Source organism: Sciurus carolinensis, chromosome 11 (assembly GCF_902686445.1).
Source record: "Sciurus carolinensis chromosome 11, mSciCar1.2, whole genome shotgun sequence".
Classification (NCBI taxonomy): Eukaryota; Metazoa; Chordata; class Mammalia; order Rodentia; family Sciuridae; genus Sciurus; species Sciurus carolinensis.
The window spans coordinates 35,548,229-35,565,544 of NC_062223.1; positions in this window are offsets into that span (position 1 = coordinate 35,548,229).

The following is a 17,316-nucleotide window of genomic DNA, read 5'->3' on the forward strand; positions in this document are numbered from 1 at the left end:
ATGGAGTCAGCTGTCCCAGACTGAGGCTCTGAAACCACGAGCCAAAATAAAGGTTTCCTCCACTAAATTGTCGGGTATTTTGATCACAGCAATGAAAAACTGACACATAAGTTTACCAGTGAGTGTTTCAGGCCAGTTTAGTTTCATCTAAACACAGTAATGAACATTGCAAGGCAGATATAGGGAGAAAACCTACATGTAAAAAATGAGCATATAAACTGAGGTTAAATATGTATGTGCCAAAGGATATTAAAATTGAATTTTCAAGATTGAAACATCAGGCTACATAATAGATGGCCAATTTCAAAGTTCACTCCACTTGTGCAGAATGGTTACAAATTCCCTTACTCTTGCACTTCTTAGTCAGATTAAGGATATTAAAAAGGATTAGATTGTGAAATGGGAGGAATTAGTAATGGGATTAGTTGTGGTTTTTTTTTTTTTTTTTTTTTTGAGAGGATATTGTACTTGTGAGTATGCTGGGGCAATTGCTACCTCCTTCCCTCGAGCCTGGGACCCTTCAGAAGAGCCTGAAATTTGGTCCCTGTAGTTGGGAGGCAAAAGAGACCAGACCCGGACACATGCCTGATGAGTTAAGGTTACCTGAGGCAGCAGAGTGGAGGTGGCCATGGGAGGATCTACTGCAAGGGAGTTCAAAATGCTTTTCTTGTACCAGAGATGGACTGCATAAAAGATAAATTCTGGATTCACTTGCTCCAGGAAACCTCTGCCTGAGAATTAGAAAGGCCCCTGGACAAGAGTCAATAAGCAGAAACTGAGTGCTGATTGGGAGCTGCATGTGAAAACTGCTGAAGTTTGGATCCCAAAGTCTTCCAGAGGTCCATGTGGCCTGGTCCCCAGCAAGGCACCATTGGGAAGTGGTGGAACCTTCGAGAAGTGGGGCCTAGCAGGAGGTCGCTAGGGGGATGCCCCCAAAAGAGAGAGTGGAGCCTAGCCCCTTCCTTTTTCTCTTGTACTTCCCAGTCATGAGGTGGGCTTTTGCTTTGTCATAGTCTGCCACCATGATGTGCTTCCTCACCCAAAGCAATGGCGCCAAGCCATCACGGACTGAGACCTCTGAGACAGTGAGTGGAAGTAAACTTCCTTTCTTTATGAGGGTACTTGTCACATGAATGGAAAGCTGGCCTACACACTCTCCATGGGGGTTCCCTTTGGCGGTGGCATCTAAAGGGTCCATAGGACAACCAGGTCTTTGCCACACCAGCCAATGCCTGTGGGATGGCACAGGTAGAGACCTTTCCTCTTCCACTTTCTCCTGTCTTCTCACAGTGCCTTCCCAAAGCATATGCCTGGAGGAGTTAGAAACTGCCTATCACCCTGAACAGGGCATATGGAGAAGAAGGGCAAGGTAGGAAGCAGGCCCCAGCTGGACAAGAGAAGGCTGGATGGAAAATCAATTTGGGTTCAATTGTTAGAATGAATATGTTATTTTCTACAAGAGAAAAGTCATGGGTCTACTGGGGTTTCCTTCTAGGACTGGAGTAAGACTCTTTCCCCTGCTATGGTGTGAATATCTGTGTCTCTCCATAATTTGTATTTTAAAACCTAACCTCTGAGGTGACAGTGTTGGGAAGTGGTACCATTGGAAGGTGATTAGACTATGTGGGTGCTGCACTTACAAATGGGATTAGTGCCCTTATAGAAGGGACTGTGTAAGGACACCAACTGTGAAGGAGGAGTCCTCATAAGACCCTGAATCTGTTCTGATCTTGGACTTTCCAGCTTCCAGAACTGTGAGTGATAAATTTCTGTTGTTTATAATTACCCAGTCTAAGATATTTTGTTACAGCAACTTGAATGGATGCAGGTATCACCTGGATAAATTTGAAAGAGAGGGTGAAAGATGATAATAAAACTATTATTATTTTTATTGTTGCTGTTACTGGGACTTGAACCCAGAAGTGCTTAATCACTGAGTCACATTCTCAGCCCTTTTTATTTTTTATTTGGAGACAGAGCCTTGCTAAGTTGCTGTGGCTGGCCTTGAACTTGTGATCCTTCTGCCTTAGCCTTCAGAACTGCTGGGATATAAAGCTGTGTTTTGATCTCATCACCCAAGATGGGTGTTCAATGTAGTGAGGCAGAAACACTCAATGTAGTGAGGGATCTGGGGCAGGAAATGAAGCTGTGCTTGCTCGGGGTATTTTTGCTTAGGCTTCATGTTTTCATGCATCATGAGTGTGATAATGTGGACATAATATATGTATATGTCATTTTAAAAACAAAACTAAAAAGAGTAGAAAGACTCAAACTGTGTTTCTCTGTTTTAAAATCGAGTGATTCATGTGAGTTCCTTCAAACCTGATCCTTGACTAACTTCCATGTCATTTCATCTAGCTTCTTCTCCTTTCCTTGCAGAGGTAGTCTAAAAGTCATCTTGACCACTGGGTTTCTCTTCTTGGTTTCCTTTTTCTTATCTCTCAGTCCTGGAGAATGCTTTAAATCATTTTATGTTTTTCTCTATTTCCAGCTGGTCACCCAAGCTAAGGGCCCAGGGCTGGTCTTCATGACGGTAATGATGAGGACCACAGGAGTCATTCCAACAACGACCAACATAACCACATACACAAGCAGGATTCAAGGTAGTGTCTTGTATGTGGACATAACATAATTTGGTAGATTTCCATCCCTGGTACTTCTTCACTGACCGACATATATTGTGCAGTAGCAAAGTTCTGGGAACTTGATGTGAACTAATTATCAAAAATTCTATGAACTAGGAAATATTTTATTTCCACTTTACAGATGAGGAAACTGAGATGCAGAGATGTGAACTAACTTGTCCAGTGTCCCTCAGCTGTGTTGGACTTGAGTCCTGGCAGCTGAGTTTGGAAGCTTTACCCTGAGAGCCCTGCTGCCTTCAGCCCAGACCCACCCGCCATGTCCAATTCACACAACATCCGGGTTCTACACCCCAAATCCGTCACACATTCAGCTCTGTCCCACTGTCCCTTCTACCCTGTGTCAGGCACAATCCTTTGGATCTGAGCAATGGCCACAACACCCCAAATGATTTCCTGGTCTCTAGTCTCTGTCAATTCTACTTCTGATCAAGTACCTTATATTTTTTTTGAGTTGTTTCCTTTGATTAAAAAGTTAACCTAAGGGCTGAGATGGTGGCTCAGTGGAGGACCACTTGCCTAGCATGCAGGAGGTCCTGGGTTCAATACTCAGCACCACAGTCAAAACTAAATACAGTAAAGTTATTTAAAAAAGTTAAGAATACAATATCATCAAAACGTGGTACATTCAAATACTACAAAATATTTCCTATAAGTAGCAAATTTTCTCTTCATGTCTTTTCCCAGGAGGTAACTATGGCTACCAGTATGGTTTATGTCCTTTCGGACCTTTACAGGCAAATGTAGTATTTGTCTTGGGCCTTGCTTTTTTTGCTAGACGTTCCTGTGACTGTTCTGCCATGTGTTGATCCACCATGTTGTACTCACTTCCTTTCTGGATGTGTAGATTATTTCCTGTTGTCCATGGTTACTAACTCTGACACAGGGTAGTTTTGGATTCCCTTCCTGGTGTTTTTATGTATTGCCCAGCTTTTCTACATTGACCTTCATAGTTTTGTACAGATTTTGTGTCCTTGCCGTTGGGTCTGAGAGTGAGCTCAGAAGTTCCTATGCGCTGGATATGAGTAGCCCCAAAGTTCATGTGTTGAAATTTAATCCCCACCATGAGATATTCAGACTGACTCTGGTGCTTAGAGGTGGGGCTTCAGGGAGGTCATTAGGATGAGATAAGACCATCAGGGTGGCTTTATAAGGAGAGAAGACCCAGCGGCACATGCTGTGAAGATCACTTGAGCCCAGGAGTTCAGGACAGTCTGGACAACACATTGAGCCACCATCTCAAAATAAAGAAAGAGCAGGGGGAAAGGAAGAGGAAAAGGAAGAGGAGGAGAGATCACAAGATCTGTGTGCATGTATACGCTTCCCGTCTCTTGTCATGTGATGCTCCGCCCTGCCTCCAGAGCTCTGCCAGCAAGAAGCATCACCAGATGAAACCCCTTGACTTTAGAATTCCAGAACTTTGTGCCAGAATAAACAAACCCCTTTTATTTATAAAATTACCTAGCCTCAGATATCCTGTTATAATAATGAAAACAGACTGAGACAGGGTCATTTTGTCAAACTCCTTCTTTTCTTCAAAGGTAAAAATTAAGTCCCAGAATAGAGAATTGGATTGGATGAGCTTGGATATCACGTCTGTTCTGGTTGAATCAGTTCAGATCAGGAAATTAAGGTCACACAAAGCAAACATGGCTGCCAACGGCCCATGTTTATAGAGGGAAGAGGGTAGGACTAGTGCTAGAGAATGGGGAGGTATGGTGGGTGTTGATCCTCTTTGCGGGGAGTCGCTGTCACATATGCTGTGATTTCAGTTTGTGTTCGCTCCAAAATTCATGTTGAAACTTCGTCTTGCATGTGATATTAAGAGGTGGGTCTTTGGGAGGTGATTAGGTCCCGAGGGCTTCTTCCTCCTGAACAGAATTAAGACCCTTATAAGAGAAGTTTCACCCAGAGTCCTTCTGTATTTCTCTTTTGAGGTGCAGTATTTTCCCCCTCTGGAGGACACAACAATAAGGTACCATCTTGAAGCAGAGAACAGCCCTCGCCAGATGTCAAACCCTCTAAGAGCACCTTCATCTTGGACTACCAGCCTCCAGAACTGTAAGAAGTAAATTTTATAGTTTATAAATTACCTAGTCTCAGATATTTTATCATAGCAGCATAAATGGGCTGAGATAGTGTCCTCTGTCAATGCCTGTGTTTGAGGGCTACATGGATTCCATTCTATCAAACTGAGTGCTTGAGTAGCGATTGCATTTTGGTTCATTATTCAGCTAGTATTTTTTGAATATCTGCTATGAGCCAGGCACTGTTTAAGAAGGCAACCAAGCTCAGCAAGGCATGAAGCTAATGTTCTGGTAGAGAAAAACAATAAACAAAGGACATAAGTCAATTGCATCTTGCTTACAAAAGCAAGCAATAATATCGACATAGAGTGAAACCAGTCAATTAAAATGTTTCATGTACCCACATCATGGTATGTGGTTGACAGCATCTGGAATTTGCCTTATATCATCTCACCTCATCTAGACCAGATCTGGGCTTTCGACTGGTTTAACACCTTCCCTGGAAATTTGTGGTGAATTTCATTTCCTTCCATTGCTCCTGAAAATTCTATCTAGTCTGTTCCAGTTGATTGTATCCAACTCCAGTGGACAACAAAACCTGGTCATCAGGAACTGCTTATTGGATGGTCCATAAATGCTAAATAAATGAAAGAATGAACAAAGAAATAACAAGCTAATTTGAACTTTGCTGACCACAGTTTATTATAGTATGACAAAAGTTCCTGCCGATTACTTGGCCGTAGGACTTTTCTACTTTGTTTTTATTTTTATTATTTTGTTTTATGGAAAACCATTCTTTCCTTCTTACCTCCCCTCTTCCCATTACTTAATGATCAGTGTCTTTTGCCCTAGTAAATTGTGACATTTCAAGTCCTTTGACTATCTTTGAATCTATTTATGCTGTAATTTTTGACATTGGGTTTAATTATCTATTAAATATATATTGAAAGGCCTAAAGAATTGCCTCAATTGTTACATTATATGCCTTGTATTTTTTAAATTTTATATTTTTAGTTGTAGATGGATGCAATACCTTTATTTATTTATGTTTATATAGTGCTGAGGATCGAACCCAGTGCCTCACACGTGCTAGGTAAGCGCTCAACCGCTGAGCTACAACCCCTGAGCTACAACCCCAGCCCTACCTTGTATTTTGGATCAATCTTTAGCTCACATTCTGAGAACTTTTACTTTAATTTCTGTTTTCCAAGGAAGGCTTTTTAATTCTACCAGAAAAAAAGATCATAACTTTCTAGAAAAAAAAAAAGACAAGAGAAAGATTTCTAAATTAAGGTCTAGCTGGGTCTTAATTGAACTAATGATGATAATAATCGAAAATATCCATTGGATGTTTACTGTGAGCTTAATAACATGTTTGTTATAGCACTGGCTAAGCCTTACACAGGGACTGCTCTCTGCTGGACTCTCTTCTAAGTGCTGTACATGTTCTGACTTATGATATTCACAACAACCTTATGTGAAGCAAATGCCAGTATTATCCCCATTTTGTAGATGGAAAAACCAAGGCACAGAAAGGTTAAGTACCAGCTCAGGGTCACACAGCTAGTGAATAGAAGTTCTTGCCACCAGATAGCCAGGCTCTGGTGAACTGTACCCCTACTACACCACACTACTTCTTGGTTAATGATTTTTGTTAAGTCAGGTCCAGAGTCTTCTATTTCCTTATCAAAATACTTCCAATCATTTCATCTCATTTGTTTTTTGTCTGGAGAACTTGACATATGTATTAGTGGTGCCTACTTTGTAGGATTGTTGGAGATTAAATGAAATTATGAGTTAAGTGCCTAAAACTGTCCATGGCCCACACCAGGTCTCAGTCAGTATCAGCTGCCTGCTCTTTTATTGTTTTATGATCTTACTAATTTATATGTCAAGAGTGAGTGATCCTTGGTCACTGCATTTGCTCTCTAAAGTGCAATTCATTTTCTGTGCTTATATCTCAGATATTGGACATTAGTGTGTCTTAGTTTCCAAGTGGCTGCCATATCTTAAAAGAGAGAAATTTCGGCTCTAAGAATGCTGGAGATCAGCAGTCTGGAATCAAGGTGGTATTGCCAAGCTGTAGCCCTTCCAAAACCTCCAGGGAAGATTCTCTTTCTTGCCTCTTCCAGCTCCTGGTGGCTGTTGGCTGTCCTGGGTTCACAGCGGTATCCTCTAATCCCCACTTTTGTCCTTATATGACCTTCTTACACGCGTATCAGATCTCCCCTATGTATTGCATAAGGATACTTGTCATGGGGTTTAGGACCATAATTCAGGATGATCTCATCTTGGGATCCTTTACCTAATTACATCTACACAGACTCTTTTCCCAAACAAATTCATGTTCACAGGTTCTGGGTGTTAGAGGCTTATCTTTCTGGAACCCACTGTGCAATACACTACAAGGGGTAAAGAATAAATGCTTGGGGGCTAAACATTGCTGGATTGGTTGTGCTGCTTATTCTGTGGATAGGAGATTCCCATAATGGTCTACAAAAGTATTTTTGTTCTTTCTGTAAAGAAGGGAACAAAGTTTCTTGTTTCTTTGTCCTGTTGCTGAGAGGATGACAACCAAAGCTGATCCCTTTTCTGTAAGACTGCAGTGGGCTTGTCTTAGCCAAGGTTCTTCAGAGAAACAGAACCAATGTGTTTGTGGGTGTGTGTGTGTGTGTGTGTGTGTGTGTGCACGCGCGTGGATGGTCATGCCTTTCATAACTTTGGGGATGCGTTCTAAGCAGTGCATAGTTAGGTGATTTTGTTGCGAGAACATCATAGAGTGCACTTACACAAACCTGGCTGGTATAGCTCAATTACTTGACACAGTCGCTTTTTATGATCAAGAGAGGTGGTAAACCTGGGATGCATGAGGTTGCACCTGGCATGACATGTTCTACTGTTTCATAGCAAACTTTTGTTTTTTATCAATAGAAGAAGTAGTCTAAAATCACAATATAAAGTATAGTTTAGAGAATGCATAAACCAGTAACATGGTTGTTTATTTTCATCAACTCTTATATATACAACATCAATTTGTGTGCTGTATTTTTACACAAGTCCTTCAAGAAGCAACGAAAAGACAGTTGGGTATAGGCAGGGACCACCCATCCTCATTGAGTTTTGACCACCACGGTGGAGACAATTCTTTCATTTTTCATTAAGAATCCTTTTTCCTTTTTCTTGATGTTTCTTTTCTGATTTGTTTATGGATATATAACATGGTCATATTTGTTTCTTTTTTCTAATTTTTAACATTTTTAAACAATTATTTTTCCTTGTTTTTTTTGGTCATGGATTTTTTTTGTTTTGTTTTATTTTTGTTTCTCTTTTTCTCCTTTCTTCTTCTACCAGCAGTTAAATTCTCTTGTTCTCTCTCTCTCTCTCTCTCTCTCTCTCTCTCTCTCTCTCTTTCTCTCTCTCTCCCTTTATTTTTTTTTCCTATTTTTCTCTTTCTTTATAGCCCTCACTTCCTACATCTCTTCTGCATTTTCTTTTCAGATTTTGAACATTATAAACATTCTTGTACCTTACTATCCATTTTCTCTTCTCTTACTGAACTGCATTTTTACCATTTTTAGAACTATTTGGTTCATATAACTCTTGTCCCCACTATTCACATTGTTGAGTTGTTAGTACTGTGAATGGCATAGTTGACACTTTAGTCAGTTTTTTCGCTGCTATGAATAAAACACCTGATACGAACAATTTTAGAGGAGGAAAAGTTTATTTGGGGGCTCATGGTTTCCAAGGTCTCAGTCCATAGTCAACTGGTCCCATTTCTTGGGGCTCAAGGTGAGACTGAACATCATAGAGGAAGAGTGTGGTAGAGGGAAGTGGCTCAAGATGAAGGAAGCAGAAAAGATAGATAGATAGATAGATAGATAGATAGATAGATAGATAGACAGATAGATAGATAGATAGATAGAGTTCTCCATTCTTGATGAACAAAATATGTATCCAAAAGGCATACCCCAGTGACCTACCTCTTCCAGCCATGCCCTACTTGCCTACAGTTACCTACCACTCGGTTAATCCCTATGAGGGATTAATTAACTGATTGGATTAAGGCTCTCATAACCCTATCACTTAACTTCTAAGCTTTCTTGCATTGTCTCACACATGAGCTTTTGGAGGACGCCTAGTATCTAACCCACAACAGTACCTATGTTTACTTTAATGCCAAATCTAGTTAACATCTATTTATTGTTTTTGCTGTTGGCAATTGCTGACCCCTCCCTTTCTGTATTGTAGATATCATAGTAGGTACTGGATATTTATTTTAATGCTGTATATTTTTTGCTCCAGTTATTACTATTGTTTATTTTTACCTTTTCTGTGAGGTTCTGGGAAACTACAGGGATGTTCCAAGTTCACAGGACAGAGAGTCTGCTTCTGAACTAAATCCAGGAAAGAGACAGCATGACTTGTTCTACATACAAACTAACCACACTCAAATTTCAGCAATACTTTAATACAAAGAAACAAAGAATAGAAGAGACAAATTACCCAAACTGATGACCAGGTTCCAAGTAGGAACTGCTGGGGGCAGGGGACTCCTCAGGCCAAATTCAGGGCATCCACTCCTATATCAAAAAACAAAACAAACAAACAAACAAAAACAACAGAGAGAATTAACACAAAAGCTGTGGGAACCACACCTCAAAGCAGTCTCAGTATCACTGTAGGAAACATTGGCAAGGAAAGGCTGTGCCATAAAAAGGCCCACACAGAGGAGTGGAAGAGAAATTAATCCCAAAAGATGCATAAAACCTAATCCAGGTTTACAGGGAATATGAAAAAACAAGATAAAATAGCACCTCCTAAAATTCATAATTCCCCAGCAACTGACCCCAAAGATATGGGAGTGGATGAAATTTCAGATAAGTAATTCAAAATAATGATTATAGATATAATTAATAAGTTCCAAGAGAACATAGAAAAACAACTGAATGAAGTATAGGATGTGAATGAAAAACTTAATAAGGAGGTAGAAATATTGAAAAAGAACCAAACAGAAATCTCAGAAACAAAAGACACAATAAATCAAATAAAATGTTCAGTTGAAAGTCTTTCTAACAGAGTAGACCACAAGGAAGACAGACTCTCAGAACTGAAAGATAAAGGGTCCAACCTTGAATATTCAGACAGTATTAAAGAAAAGAAAGTAAGTAACCATGGCCAGAATATACAAGAACTCTGAGACAACATAAGAAAGCAAGTTGAAGAATTGCTGGGATTGAAGAGGGTTGAAAAATGCAGGCTAATGGCACATATAACCTCTTTAGGGAAATAACAGAAAAAAAATCCAAACCTTGAGAATGAGATGAACTGTAGGTAGGCAGGGAGGGATATGGGTCCCTGGGGACCTGCCTCTGGGGTATATATTTTGTCCCAGGCAAGTGGAACTTTCTCTCTCTGCTTCCTGGTATGATGTCCTGAGCCACTTTCCTCCACCATACTCTTTCATCTTGAGCCTGGAGGAATGGAGTGTCCTTGAACTGAGACCTCTGAAACCATGAGTGCCAAATAAATTTTTCTTCCTCTAAAATTGTTCTTGTCAGGTCTTTTGGTCATGATGATGAAAAAGCTGAATAAAATCAATTCCTTGCATCTTATGTGATCATAATGGAATAAAATTAGGAACCAACACCAAAAACACCTACAGAGACTACATAAATACGTGGAGCTTGAACAATACACTTCTTTTTTTTTAGTGAGGATTGAAACTAGGGATACTTAATCACTGAGCTACCAGCTTTTTTTTATTTGACAGGGTCTTGCTAAGTTGCTTAGGGCCTCACTAAGTTGCTAAGACTGGTTTTGAACTTCTGATCCTCCTGCCTCAGCCTCCTGAACTGCTGGGATTACAGGTGTGCACCACCATGCTTGGCCATTTTTGAATAATGAATGGGTGATATAAGAAATCAGAAGAATCATTTAAAAAATTTTCAAACAAGAATAGTGATACAACATACAACCTCTGGGACACTATGAAGGTGGTTCTAAGAAGAAAGTTTGTAACTCTGAGTACCTACCTGAGAAAATCAGAAAGATCCTAAATGAACAATCTGATGATATATCTCAAGGTCCTTGAAAAACAAAAACAAACCAATTCCAAAGCTAATAGAAGGAAGAGAATAATTAAGATCAGAGCCAAATACCAATGAAATTGGGAATCAAAAAACCAATACAATGGATCAGTGAAGAATTGGTTCTTTGAAAAAAACAATATTGATATGCACTTAGCCAAACTAACCAAAAGAAAAAGAGAGGAGACCCAGATGGATAAAATTAGAGATGAAAAAGGAAAATCATCATGGACATCACAGAAATCCAGAGAATTATTAGGGACTATTTTTTTTTCTTTTTTTTTTTTTTGGTTACTGTTGTTATTTTGCTTTGTTTTGAGGTAATGGGGAATGAGCCACATCCCCAGCCCTATTTTGTATTTTTTTTTTTTTTTTTTTTTTTTTGCGGTACTGGGGATCAAACTCAGGGCCTTGTACTTGTAAGGCAAGCACTCTACCAGCTGAGCTATCTCCCCAACCCTGTATTTTTTTTTTTTTTTTTGCTTAGAGACAGGTTCTCACTAAGTTGCTTGGCGCCTCACTTTTACTGAGACTGGCTTTGAACTCATGATCCTCCTGCCTCAGCCTCCTGAGCCAATGAGATTATAGGCATGCCCCACTGTGCCTATTAATTAGGGACTATTTCAAAAACTTTTATTCCAATCAATTTGAAAACCTAAAAGAAATGGATACATTTCTAGACACATATGATCTGCTAAAATTGAATCAAGAGAACATGAAACCTAAACATGACAATAACTTGCAATGAGATAGAAGCAGTGTTTGTCAATGGATGAAAGGAAAAAGAAAATGGGTATGTTTATAGCAGCATAATTCACAATAGCAGAACTATGGACCCAGTCGAGGTATCCATCAACAGATGAATGGATAAAGAAAATGTGGTGTAGATACACAATACAGTTTTATTCAACCATAATGAAAAATGAAATTATGTTATTTGCAAGAAAATGGTTGTAACTTGAGACATTATGTTAAGTAAAATAAACCAAACTTAGAAAGTCAGGGGTGTATGTTTTCTCTTGTATGTGGAAGCTAGTGAGGACAAAGGAAAATATGATGGGGGTGGGAGTGATGTGTGGAATTTCATGAAAATCTAAGAGAGATTTGTGGAGTAGAGGAAAGGGACAAGGGAGAGAGCGGAGGAGAGGAATAGGTGAAATACTGGGCAGCGATATTGGTCAAATTATATCATACTGTGTGCACATATGAGCAGGTGACAATGAATTCCAACTTTATGTATAACTATCATGCACAAATTAAAAAATAAAAAAATTACCCTTGTGGAAACACTCTGTGCTGAAGTTTGAATCTTAATCATCCCTCAAGGTCAGTCCCTGTGTGAAAGGCTTCCTCCCAGGTTGGTGTATTGAGAGCGGGGGGAACTTTCAGAGGTAGGGCTTCATAGGAGCTCTTCAGGTTACCAGGATGACTGAAGGGGATGGTGGGATGCTGTCCCTTCCTCTTCTTTCTTTTCAGTTTCTAGCAATGAGGCGAGTGGTTTTGCTCTGCTGTGCACTTTTGCCGTGAAGGGCCACCACAGTTCCCAACCAATGGGACCAGCTGATCACAGACTAAAAACTATGAGTCAGAATAAACCTTAATCTCTTTCTCCATTGATTGTCTCAGGAATTTTTTAACAGTCACAGAAATCTGACTAACACCCAGAGTAATGTTTGACCAAATATCCGGGCATCTTGTGGCTTAGCCAAGTTGGTTCATAAAACAAGTCACCACAGGGCTTACCAGTTGATTCTGCAGACATTTATTAAGTGTCCCCTATGTCACAAAACCCAGAAACCCAGTCTGAGTTTCTAAAAATTAACTAGGACTGGGTAAAACCTAATGGAAACTCTGAATTAGTTACCTGGTGACAAGCTTCAGACTGGTAACCTTGCCAAGAAGTAATAACTCGCCTCCTCCCAGTGACCTGCTGCCCACTGGAATACGGGAGCCCCAGCTGTTGTCAATGTGGTCCTGACTCCACAAGACCAGGACAGCGGGAGGGAGAGAGAGATGTCACTAGAGAAGACCAAACCAGCATTACACTGTGACTCTGAGCAAGTTACTGAGCTGCGCCAATCCTTAGCATTCCCATCTTAAAATGGCCAGAATGGAGCCATACCACACAGCTGTTGTGACCTTAAAATGAGAACTCATTTCACAGAGCCTATTACATAATGGCCTCCTCCTCCTCCTCCTCCTTCTTCTTCTCCTTCTCCTTCTCCTTCTCCTTCTCCTCTCCTTCTCCTCCTTCTCCTTCTCCTTCTCCTTCTCCTTCTCCTTCTCCTTCTCCTTCTCCTTCTCCTTCTCCTCCTCCTCCTCCTCCTCCTCCTTCTTCTTCTTCTTCTTCATCCATTTTGAACGATTTTCTGTGATGTACTCCCTGGGTATCCCAACTTTACAGATGAAACAACTGAAGCTCTCAGTAAGTAAGACCAAGAGAGGCTAATGGCAGAAATTACTGTTATTAACACGCTCTTTTTGCCAGTCACTCAGTTAATTTTAATCTTTCAGTCTCCTTTTCTGGCTGCAGATAGGAGTAATCCCTACATTAATGTATGGTGCAAATTCAAAGGACATAAATGAGAAGTACTTTGAGGATGATCAACTTGTCTCATTTTAAGGAATTTTGGCCCATGTTTAAGTAACTGACAGCTGGTATCACTTAGTTCATACTTTTGAAAAAAAAAATCTAAACTTTTGTAGAGTCACTTTGTTTTCCAAAGAGCTTTAACTTCTAGAGATTCGCTCTAGATTTCTTAACTAACTAGGGAGTTCATAAGACTCAAAGAATAATTGAGAATTCCTCCATAAGCAAAAGAAAGTCATTTTTTCCCCTGAATTATGGTACCTTCTGCAAAAGACTTTGCACTCACTTTGCACAACACAAGGTTTTTCATAAGTATGGTCCAATCATGATCATCAGGATCATCTAACACTGTGAACTGATGGTGAGCCAGGTGTGGTTGAGGTTCATTCAGCTGGTTCCATCTCTGTAGCATGGATTGCTTGTCAACTTATAGGATGTCAGGGGTGGAGGGCATCTGAAGGAGGATGGGAAGAGTAGCTAAGATGGTGAAGCACCTGCTACTGATGATAATGAGGGTGACAACCACCACAGAAATGGCAGCTTACATACTGTGACTTTTGGTGAGCCATGTAGCTTCATGCTAAGTGTTTTCCTTGTACATCTCCCCCTCTCCCTCCAGCTGTGTGAGCTGTGGGTTTAAATCTGTGCCATCAGGTCACACAAGTCGCTCAAGGTTACTTAGCTTGATTGATGATGGAGATGGGATTTGAACCCAGGTTCATTGGCTTCAGAGCCTAAGCTCTTTGATTCTGCAGCTTTCCATCTTCTCCCACTATGCTGAGCCCCTACCTGAAACTCACGAAGATTCTCTCTTCTCTTTGCTTTCCCTTTGTAGAGAATGCATAGTCTGTGTCCCTTCCTATCCTGACATTCCCCACTCAGTAATCAAAACAGATAGCAGGAGTCTACTGCGTGTAAAGGGACACAAGTTGGTGTCAACTTAATTTTTCTCAGAGAAAGAGAAGCCGACGGGGCAGAATGACCCCAGAATTTAGTCACAAATTGAATGACAAAAGAGATGTTAAAAAAGTATCAATGGTTTTCTTAAAGTTATTTTTTATTAAAAATATAAATCATATGCACCTAGGAAAATTTGAACAACGAGGAAAAGGACAATAAAAGAAATAAAAATCTACTATCCTATGCCCAGCAACAATCTCTGTTAACACTTAGGGATATTGACTGAAATTTTTTTTCCCTATTTATACAAGAAAAGCCCCCACAAGTTCTAATTTACAGAAAACATTTAAAATTTATGGTATGGTTATATTGTGCTGCAACTTGCTTTTCATGTAAATCAGAAACATTTCCTATATTATTAGCTAATTCTCTTTTTTTTGTACCAGGGATTGAACCCAGGGGCATTCAACCATAAGCCACATCTCCAGTACTTTTTATTTTCTATTTTGAGACAGGTTCTCGCTAAGTTGCTTAGGACTTCACTGCATTGCTGAGGCTGGCTTTGAAGTTGCGATCCTCCTGCTTCAGGCTCCTGAGCCGCTGGGATTACAGGCATGAGCCACCACACCTGGCCATTAGCTAGTTCTTTTAATATTTTTAAAGAGCTACATCTACATTGTATCCCATCATATTATAACTTATTTGATCATGCAGCTGTTATCAGGCATTTAGGCTATATTTAGGTGTATTTCAATATTTGGGACCGTGCTTGGTGGACATGTCTGATTATTTTTGGGTGATAGATTACTACGTGGGGAATAACTTAGGAGAAGAGAGATACATTTTCCATGGCTTTTGAGTTATGATGCCAAATTATTCTTTAGAAAGATTTTACCACTCTTCAGTCCTGTCAGAGAGTTATTTTAAGAAGGCTTTTCTTATTTGCAATAAAGAATTCCTTTCCCCCCAGTTTTGATTTACATACATAGTCAACATTTTGGGGCAGCTATTCTATGCATATTTGCTTACTCTTTCTGGAGGAGGTATAAAGATGGCATCCAGGTCATTGCTGTCTCTATGCCAGGAGTCTCCTGCGGTCAGTACTGTTGGCTGCCTTCAGTGGCCACTTTTCCGTGTGGCAGAGCTTGCCTCTTACTGCATGTACAGCTCTACATTTTCCCAGTCTCTCTTGCCAGGACATGGGCTCATATGTGATCCACCCTGGCCAATGGGACCAGAAGGGAATCCAGGGAGTATTCTGACATTTTCAGTCCTATTAAAAAAGGTACCTTTGAATGTGGTTGGGTAGGGTTACAATATGTGGAGCTGTAGGAACCATATTTTGACCATGGAGAGAAGACCAAGCGTGTCACTGAGAGGTTGACTGACTTCGGTAAACAAGTCCTAGAACTGCCCATACTGGACCTTTTGTTATATGACAAGGGAAAATATTATTCTTATTAAATACCATTTTAATCAAGGAGTTTGTTATTTGCAGCTGAGAGCATTCTATTTCCTTCCTGATCCCAGCACTGTTACCTCTGATGGATTCACCAAGTCATGTCCATACATTCATGGCTGCAGTAGGAACTCAGTGGGGAGGGAGATTGTTTTCAGCAATTTTTTTTTTTTTTTTTTTGACACTGTGACCAAAAGACCTGACAAAAAAAATTTTAGAGGAGGAAAAGTTTATTTGGGGGCTTACAGTTTCAGAGGTCTCAGTCCATAGACAGCCAGCTCCGTTACTCTGTGCATGAGGTGTGACAGAACATCATGGCTGAAGAGTGTAGAGGGGAAAGTGGTCACCAGGAAGCAGAGAAAGCCAGCTCCACTCTCCAGGGACAAATTATATTCCCCAGCGACCCACCTCCTCCTGCACACCCTACCTGACTACAGTTACCACCCAGTTAATCTCTATCAGGGGATTAATGCACTGATTAGGCTAAAGTTTTCATAACCCAATATTTTTACCACTAAAGCTTGCACGGTCTCACACATGAGCTTTTGGGGGGATACCTCATATCTAAATGAGAACAGGGATAAAACAGCAAATAAGGTAAACATTACACCTGTGGTCCTGAAACTTCAGAAAAGAAAACAATACACGAATTAAGAAGAACTTGCCATGGATTGTCAAAGGAGCTATAATTGAGATTGACAAACGTGGACACAGAGCCTGGAAAAGGTCTTTCTGAAAACAAAACATTTGTGTTAAGACTTAAATGACCGAAAGGAACCATCTAGAGAGTGCTTCAGTGTCCCGACCCGCGGGACATCAACTCAGGACAGAGAACCTAAGAGAGAAGAAATGAAGGGACAAGAGACACAGGGAGTGACAGCAAGACAGGAATTCTGATCAAGTTGCAAATTTTTATTGTTCTCACGGGTATTTATGCTGAGGGAATGAGGGGTATGATGAGACACAGGCTGGTTGGCTGTGTTTTTCTTTTGGGCTCCTGATAAGGTGCAAGTTCGCGCCGGCGGGAAGGTGAAATCCCGGAAGAGAAGCGGGGGCGGGCCATAGGCAGAACTATCAGCCGGGAGTGGGGAGGGGGCGCGCTCCGGGAATCCGTCAGCCATCAGCTGCAGGGTGCCTGAGTCAGCTGCAGGGTGTTTGTGCAGGGGAGGCAACCGCAAAATGCTCCCTGGGCTGCTGCTTATCGTAAAGGTCAGAATGTTCTCAGAATGAGAACTTCTTCTTGGTCCCTGACACTTCAGAAAGAGGATCTGTTTATGGATCTGAGACAACTGATTCCTGAATGCCTCAGTTTCCTTATCTGGAAAATGAGGATAACGACAGTGTCTGATTTGAAGGTGGTACTAAGAGGAGTACATGGAGTTGCAAGGGACAGCACTTACTTCTGTCTTTGCCTGGCCTGTGGTAAACACTGTCAGCTGCTGCTGTGGTAGTCAGAGTGCTAGTGCTGGTGAGTCCTACGAATTCCTGAGGACTTGGATTTTTACTTTATGGTCTCCTCCACCTCCTCTTGTGAGTGGTGGTATGAGCTGTCTCTATTTCTTCCCGGGTCAACCTGGGTCTTGAAGCTCAGCCCCTTCACTGACTTCTA